An 8,394-nucleotide genomic window follows, 5' to 3' on the forward strand; every position below is an offset into this window, starting at 1 on the left:
GCCGCGGAGCGGCTGGGCCCGTGAGCCATGGCCGCTGAGCCTGCGCGTCCGGAGCCTGTGCTCCGCAACGGGAGAGGCCACAACAGTGAGAGGCCCGCGTACCGCAAAAAAAAAAAAAAAAATTTGAATTTCAGATAAATAATGAATAATTGTTTAGGGTAGGTATGTCCCATGCAATAATTAGAACATATTTGTACAAAATAAATGTGTGTACCGTATTTCATCTGACAACTCTGTTAGAATATATGTTTATGTGTTGAGGAGAATCTAAGATGGTCATTCAGCCCATAACTCCAATTCCTTTATGAGCACACAATACAGTGTGTTCCTTCATTTGGTTGCATGGTGCTGCAGTCATCCCCCCATACCCACTGTGTCACATCCATAGCTATTTGTTGTACTGTGCTGTTTTATATATGGAAATTGAGCCCCTGTGGGTACCAAAATCCATGGATGCTGAGGAATGACTGTACTTTCCTTATACTAATACCACTCACTGGTATTATCTATTTATGTTTAGTGGTTTGCATCTTCCACCCATCAGTATCAGGATCCCTAGATTAGATCAAAAGTGTCTCTAAAGAGAACTTTACAAAATGTCTGAGAATCCTTGATAATAATAAAGCACCTCCAGTTTTAAATCATTTCAAATACATTTCTAATAGTTACCACAAAAGCAGAAAATTTTTCATAAAGCACTGGAGTTTAAGGGAACTCTAAACTAGAGCCTCATATGCTGGCTTTTCTTTTTGTGTAATAAACCAAACCAGAATACATACACTTTGAGGTTTGGGGGTGTTTGTCTGTTTGTATTTCCTAAGTGGAGGTAATCTTTTATGCATAACCATCACTCTCTCACCTGATACCTTTCATAACGAATGACCTACCTTGGTGAGATGTTGAGTCTGGGTTGCTGCAGGAAATATGACCATACTAATTGATACAATCCAACCTCAGTAAGAAATGTATATCTAGTTATATGACTTGAATAAAATAGATACCAAAGTACTATCTAAAATGGATCCTGATTCATAAATGTCTGTTTATTAAAAGATTTAAAAATAAAAAGTTCATTTCTGATACCATTGCATTTAGTGTAGATGTAGAAAAGTAACTACTACTAAAGAGGTTGGGGTTTTTGTTTAAAAGTACAGATCATGACTCATTAGCCCCTTGAGAAAGCCATTTAGAATAGAAAATATCAGCATGTATTGCACATAAAATGGCTAGGTATTATTGTATGTCCTTTAAATACATGAGTCAGAGTCAAAAACATTTGAAAGCCATAGTACTAGGGTGCTTGGCAAAAAAGTATTCTCTGGCAAAGATGTCCACTTACAATCTTATCTAAAGGGAAAATTTAGCCTTACTGATTAGAAAATCAGAGTTATGGATATTTTAAAGAGTTAAATGTCACTTTTATTCCCGTTTTTGTTTATCATTTTCGTGGAAGATAGTTTTGGACAAGACACGTGTATCCCAGCTGTGGCTATCTCAGTCGCAAAGACTGTGAGATCCTTTCACATGTGAAATTCATCCCCCTAATGCTACTATCTCATCTGTTTCTGAAGCTGCAGAATTGGCAATTTTTTTCTCTATTCAGTATCTGCTATTAAGCTATCTTCCAGCTCAGGCCTCTCTGTAGTCTTTCAATATAACCTCCCAATAAGAGGCATCTCTTTCTCAGTCTCAATCTCTGTCCCTCCCTCATTTCTCTCTCCCTCTCATTTATTGCATATGAATGCCTAAAGTACTACATAGCAGCTTATGTCATTCCAAAAGACCCCTAAGGTAGAAGAGAATGTTGGAAAGAACTCCAGCTGATTCCACTGAATGCCTACCATATGCTAAGCACATATACAGATGCTATGGAGTGTAATCCTCGAAACAGGTTTGTGAAGAAAGATACAATTGCCTGCCAATCATAAATTATCACACTGAAGCCCAGGGTAGCAAACTGGGTTGGAGAGACACTGTCCTCACCTCTTACACAGAGACCAGCTGAGATGCGTAGAACAAAGGTCACTTGCACAAGTCACAAGAGAAAAGCAGTAAAAGAAGACCTGAATTCTAGTTTAGTGCTTGCTCCCTTCGCCTGGACTAGAGGGTTGTAGTACTTTTTTGAAGAAATGGCATGAGAGTCAGGCAAAGTGACTATATTATGAGTATTTCCTTCTAATGCGGTGGCTTTACTGCATATTTGAAGTTTTAGCAGCTTAAGAATATGAGAGTGATATGTATTGTTTTCTTAATCCAACAACAACAATAATAATAGATTTTCCAGGATGTTTTGTTTTTGTTTTTGTTTTTTACTTTTGTTCTTTCATTTTGACAAACACAGAAGGCTGGATGATAGAGCTCTGGGCATTTAAGCTGCTTCTGTAACAACAAAAATTGATTTTTCCTATCATTAGCCCAGAAGTACTAAGTTTTGAGATTATGTATTATTCCATTCTTGACAGTCTTCAACCTCTAATCAACTTTGAAACGGATGAGACTGTCAGATTCTAAGATTTGAATCACATGCTGCTCTGATGAGGAGAGTACAAAGCACATACAATAAACGATCTGCCTAAGGGATTCACATTTATGTTTGGTTATGGATCTCTTGAAAGGCTTTCTACAGTAGAAAAGATTCTGCAACCTTATTCTAGAACACAATCTAAACATCTTTACATACGACCTTAACATTGTAACATTACTTTAAAGACTTGTTTAGGAAGAAGACTCTAATACCTGGTGCCTCTTCCTCATTTTAGGTGACCTGCCTGCTGCATTTGACATTGTTGACAATCTGTTCTTCAAATTCTCTCTTTTCCAGGTTTCTATTTTTCTGGTACATCTGCTTGTCTTTGTGACATGTTCTTCTTAATTGGGTCTTCTTCCTTCTACCTTCTAACTCTGGATAGATCAAAGACCTAGTCTTTGCTCCTCTTTTCATTTTACTTTATTTTCACACTCTCAGAAAATTAACTTCCTTCTATAGCAGTTTTCTCAAAATTTTTTTCTCTAAATTACCCCTGGAAGGAACAGTGAATTAATGCAGATTCTTTCTGTCCTATGTTTTACCTTTAAAATGTTATATTTTTTTTTCTATTTCAAAACTTTTCATTGCAAGTGTGCATTATAATTTTTTTTCGGAATTACAATTTTTTTAAACATTTTCCCTATATTTTGGAATATGCTCCCCAAAGCTATCTTATTACATCCTGTGGCTTATGTACTCCCTGGCCTCTTGCCATGTAATCTTAGAACTAAAAAGCTTTGTCTTAAACTATCTTTATCTCCATTCCTGACCTGCATCCCAAATCCAGGTAAAACTCTGTCTAGTCAGGATTTTACTTAGCAATTCTGGCAAATACCTGACATGCAACATGTTTAAAGGCAAACATATCACCTTTCCTTCTAAACTCACTCCCTTCTCTCTGGAAATGGTATCATGTGACACGAGACTAAGATTCCAGTGTTTTTTTTCAATTATTCCTTTAATTTGCATATATAGTAATTAAATCTTATTTATTATGTTCCACTTCTCTTCTGTAGTCCCTCATAGTCTAGCATCTTCTATAACACATGCAAGGATCTTTAACCTTTCTGGGAATCATGGACTGTTTTGATAATCAGAAGCTCCTGTATCCTTTCCCCAGAGGATATATATTATATATACATTTTTAAGTAGGTTCAAGCTCCCACCCCAATAAAATAGCTTAACAGCTAGCATCCTTTCCTCCAAGACTTCCGGCAAATTGATGTCAGATTTACCTTCCTTAAATACTGTCTTTATGAAGTCATTAGCCAATTCAAAATCTTTTATAGCACTCAACTACACAGAATATAAAATGGAAGAGTTGGATGATGTTTTAGTGTATATTAAGGGTGTGTATGACTCAGCCACTTTATACATATTATTAAGTTAAAACTCATAATAAATTTATACAGTAATATTATTATCTTCTTTTTATAAGGAGGAAAAAGAGACACACATATTTAGGAGAGCAAGGATTCAAATCCAAGCCACTCTTACTTCACAGCTGATGATTTTTCTCTTGCTCCAAGTTGCCTTCATCATGCCATTTTGTCTAAAATCCAACCATCTTCCTTTGCCTTGCATAAATGGTTTTTTTCTAAAAACTTTTTCCAACTTTGTCTTCCATGACTCTCTTTTTATAGTCACTGCTCCAGATGGAGTTATCTTTTTATTCTCCCCCCAAACTTACCTCCTTACCTAAGAAAAAGAAAGAACAATTAAAGGGCTTTGTTCTTCTTATCCAACCCCTTGCCATCTTCCAAGGCTCACTTTAATTTGTGATTTCCTTCTCCATAAACTTCACCTGTTAATATCCAGTTGGTACTTTTAAATATACACTTTGTCATTCCCTCTTAGTATTTTTTCTACACACATTTGTACTGTTGCTAGCTTAGTGCTGTGTGTATCCTCCCACCCCATTAAACTATAAGCCGTTGGGGGAGCCATGCAAACAGCAGGGCCTCCCTTTATTTGTAGAAGGAATGATTGTGCATGTGTGCATAAGTGACCCATTTTCCTGGCATACAACCCAGCCACAATTATTTAATCTTTATTTTCTCTAAGTTGATCCCTTTGTGAATTCTTTATGAAGTGGAATAAGAGTGTTGATTTTTCCTTTTAAATGTTATGAAAATATTTACTTTAACCACACTGGAAACATGTTTTGAACCCTAAAGGGAGTCCTTCATTTAAAATAGGGGAAAGGGAAATTTCACTCAACTCTGTGGTTCTCAAATAGACCATTAGACTTTCCTTCTGTCAATAATTATGTTCCTCAGTCAAAATAAGAGACTGTTCTGGCTTGCCTTAAGAAACAATAGAAATAGAACTTGTTCACTCTTAAAAATCTAAATCACATGTTTAGTGTTGACTGGTTAGGACATTGACTTAGACTGTTGAGAATAATACACAACATGCTCACAGGTTCACCGTCTGCATGATCCTAAATAGAATATTCCCATTAGCTGAGCTCTGTGTAGCTATAAGCCAGGAAATATATCTAGTGCTCTTTTCAGAGAAGCAGGGGAAAAATTTTCCCTAAAAACACAGAGTAAATCAAAGACAGGGCCTAATATGGAAAGATGATTTCTTTTCCTCTAGTTTAAATACAGTATAATATTTCTATCCCTGTATGTAAAACAAAGGGGCACCCTAAAGAGATCTGAAAAATAAATGTTTATGTTCCTTTATTCATCCTGTTTTCATACCTTCTTTTTCAGTAGGAGGAATAAATAAGCAGTTCATTTGTTCTTTTAATAAATATTTATTGAGTTACTACTCTAGACTATAATCTCTGCCTTTTCTACCAATTCTGCATTTATCCTTGAGCAAAACATTGAGCCTCCCTCCTTGAATCATTCACATATAAAAATCACTGACAGCTATAGGTTTTACTCCTTTGGTCAACACTAGGGTATGCTTTTGTTTCAGACCCTCACCAGTCTGTATATTTTTTAAAAATTCTAATTGATTTATAACATATATACAGAAAATGTACCACTCTATTAATTTCCATAGAGGAAACACATCCATGGAATCATCAGCCAGTTCAGAAAACTGAACAATACCAATACCTCTGAAGCTCTCCTTATAATCCCACCTAGACTCCATCTTCCTTCTGAAAAGGTGCAATCACTACCCTGATTTTCCCATTTTTAAGTTTCTTAAAGTCTGGCTCTTGTATTTATCCAAAACTCTCCATCTAGTCATTTGTATCTTTAAGCCTATTAAGCACAGTTATTTTAGGATCTCTGTTTGATAACCACAATATCTAGTTCTCCTATGGGTCTGTTTCTGTTGTCTGCTGGCTTTCCTTTATTTTCGTCATTTGATGCTAAGTTCTGGTATAGTTGATAATCTTTTGAGTGTCAAATATTATGTATGGAAAATTGAAGTGATGTTTTGAAGCTTTGGAAGGTGTTAGCTTCTTCCAGATTCAATTTTCATTTGCTTCTGGAATTTAAATTGAGATTGAGTTTTTATTTTCCTGAGGGCTAGTTTAATTCTTTAATTCTGATTTACTGAAATACACACTTCTTCTTGTGGGTAAGAAAAAAGATTGTTTCTTTATAAACTGCCAGGTATGCTTTCTTCATTGGGTAATGAAAGTGGTATGGACTCAGTTTTGTTTCATGACGGATACCAGGAATCATAGCTTTAAGTATTATGTTCTATTGTAACCATTCCACCTTTCCTACCCTCCATTATTTTTTAACTCTTGCTTTTTTATGCCAGTCTGTGGTTTTATTATATTGTGATTTCTTATGTAATTGTCCTCAAATTATTTGTAGAAGTGGATGGGGTGAAAATATAAATAAGCATACTATATGGGTTTTGAAAAGTGCTTTGTGAGTATTTCAAGGTGGTACCACCAGGTACTTTTAATTTTATTGTTCTTGTTGTTGTTCATTTGTTTGTTTTTGTTTGTTTTACTCAATATTTCTTCTTAGTAATTTTGTATAGCATTTGCATTATTTCAAGAACTGCCCTTCTCCCACTCATGTGGTTTTGGTAGGTGTATTAATTCCCTAGGGCTGCCATAACAAAGTACCACAGACGGGGTGGCTTAAAAAAAAATTTTTTTTTTTTTCCTGTCACAGTTCAGGAGGCCAGAAATCAAGAATTAAGGGGTCACGGTGTTGGTTCATTCCTGGGAGCTCAGAGAAAGAACCTATTCCATGCCTTTCTCCTAAAGCCCAGTAGTTGCTGACAGTCCTTGGCTTGTGGATACATCACAGTCTCTGCCTCCATCATCACATGGTGTCCTCCCTGTGTGTCTTCACATCGTCTTTCCTTTACCCATGTCTGTCTCTTTGTCTCTTCTCTTCTCATAAAGACACCGATCACATTGTATTAAGGGCCTGCCCTACTTCAGAATGGCCTCATCTTAATTAATTACATCTGGAATGATCCTATTTCCAAATAAGGTCACATTCTGAGGCTCCAGGAAGACATGAATTCTTGGGAGCCACCATTCAATCCAGTACGGTGGGATGATCAACCACATTATTCAACCTTTTGATTACAGAATTAGCCAATCGGACTCCTTGGGGATTTTATATATGAAAACTGGTAGAGAGGATTTCTCTCGTTCTTCTTGGATCACCACAGAGAGACAATGTAAGCCTGAAACCTTTTTCAACAGTCTTTTTAAGAGGCTAATATAAAGAGAAAAACAGAACTGAAAGATATGAGAAAGGGACAGTACGGGGATGGGGAGGGGAAAGAAAGATCTGGAATTCCAGATACTCAGAGCAGAAAAAATAAATCCTTTTATTTGTTTATCTATGAGGATGTTTCTGCTACGGAAAAGTGTTGTTTATTTGTTTATTTTAATGGAGAGGATTTTCCGTAGAGCCAAGCACACTCTATTATATGGCAATTTTGAATCTTAGAGAGAAGGCAAGCGAGAGAGGGAGAAATGTGTGTGAATTGAAAAATATATTCAATGTACCTATTGTTTTTATAATACAAACTTTATAAAGTTAAGATTGACAGTTTTAATCATGGTGGCTATTTCCAGTTTTTTATTCTTCAAACAGCCTGTGTACCAATGATGGAATAATTAAATAAATTAATGTGATTTATATTTGGAATATTATGCTGCAATCAAAATTGTGGGGCAGATCTCTATGTACTTATATGGAAAGGGCTCTATCATTATGTTAAAAAATAAGTCATGGAACAAGATGTATATTTTGCTCTCATTTATGAGAACGGTGCATGCATGCACTTGCACACCTACACATGCACACTTGAAAATATATACTGTAAAGATAGTTATAAAACTGTTAATACTAACAGCTGGGAAATGTGGGGATGGAGAATTTGGGGCAAAGATAAAAGAGGATGTTTGCGGCCTCTCCTGTTGCGGAGCACAGGCTCCGGACGCGCAGGCTCAGTGGCCATGGCCCACGGGCCCAGCCACTCTGCGGCATGTGGGATCCTCCCAGACCGGGGCGCGAACCCGGTTCCCCTGCATCGGCAGGCGGACGCGCAACCACTGCGCCACCAGGGAAGCCCTCATTCTATGTATTTATTCTCTTCATATTTCTACATATATTCATTTAATACTTCCTTTATTAAAATCAAACAGGTCAATGACACAAAAGGAAATACTCTTCTTAGATAGGTTGTGTTTTCCTTCACTTCCATGTGCTCCTATAGTTGTAGAGACGTTGCCCTTTGAAAAGCATATATGGGTGTCAGACGCATAAGTACCTTTAAGGAACAAGAAGGTATCAGCAGTGAATAGAGTGCTGAGCTGAGACTGAAGTGGACAGGAGAACGTATTCTCTATCTAAAGTGGGTAAGCGTTCCTTAGCCGCAGGCTATTGCTGACATGGTGCCATTGTGACCGAGCATTG

General features: G+C 36.8%; 1 long non-coding RNA gene across 1 annotated transcript in view; it reads left to right on the forward strand.

The window, feature by feature from the left end:
* LOC102976142 (uncharacterized) overlaps nucleotides 1-7,138 on the forward strand; it is a 38,246-nt gene extending 31,108 nt beyond the window's left edge. The window contains exon 7 of the long non-coding RNA XR_008617714.1: nucleotides 7,056-7,138. This is a non-coding gene — a long non-coding RNA (uncharacterized lncRNA). The remainder of the gene's footprint in view (nucleotides 1-7,055) is intronic.
* The last annotated feature ends 1,256 nt before the right edge of the window (nucleotides 7,139-8,394 follow it).

This window comes from Physeter macrocephalus, chromosome 1 (genome assembly GCF_002837175.3).
Source record: "Physeter macrocephalus isolate SW-GA chromosome 1, ASM283717v5, whole genome shotgun sequence".
Classification (NCBI taxonomy): Eukaryota; Metazoa; Chordata; class Mammalia; order Artiodactyla; family Physeteridae; genus Physeter; species Physeter macrocephalus.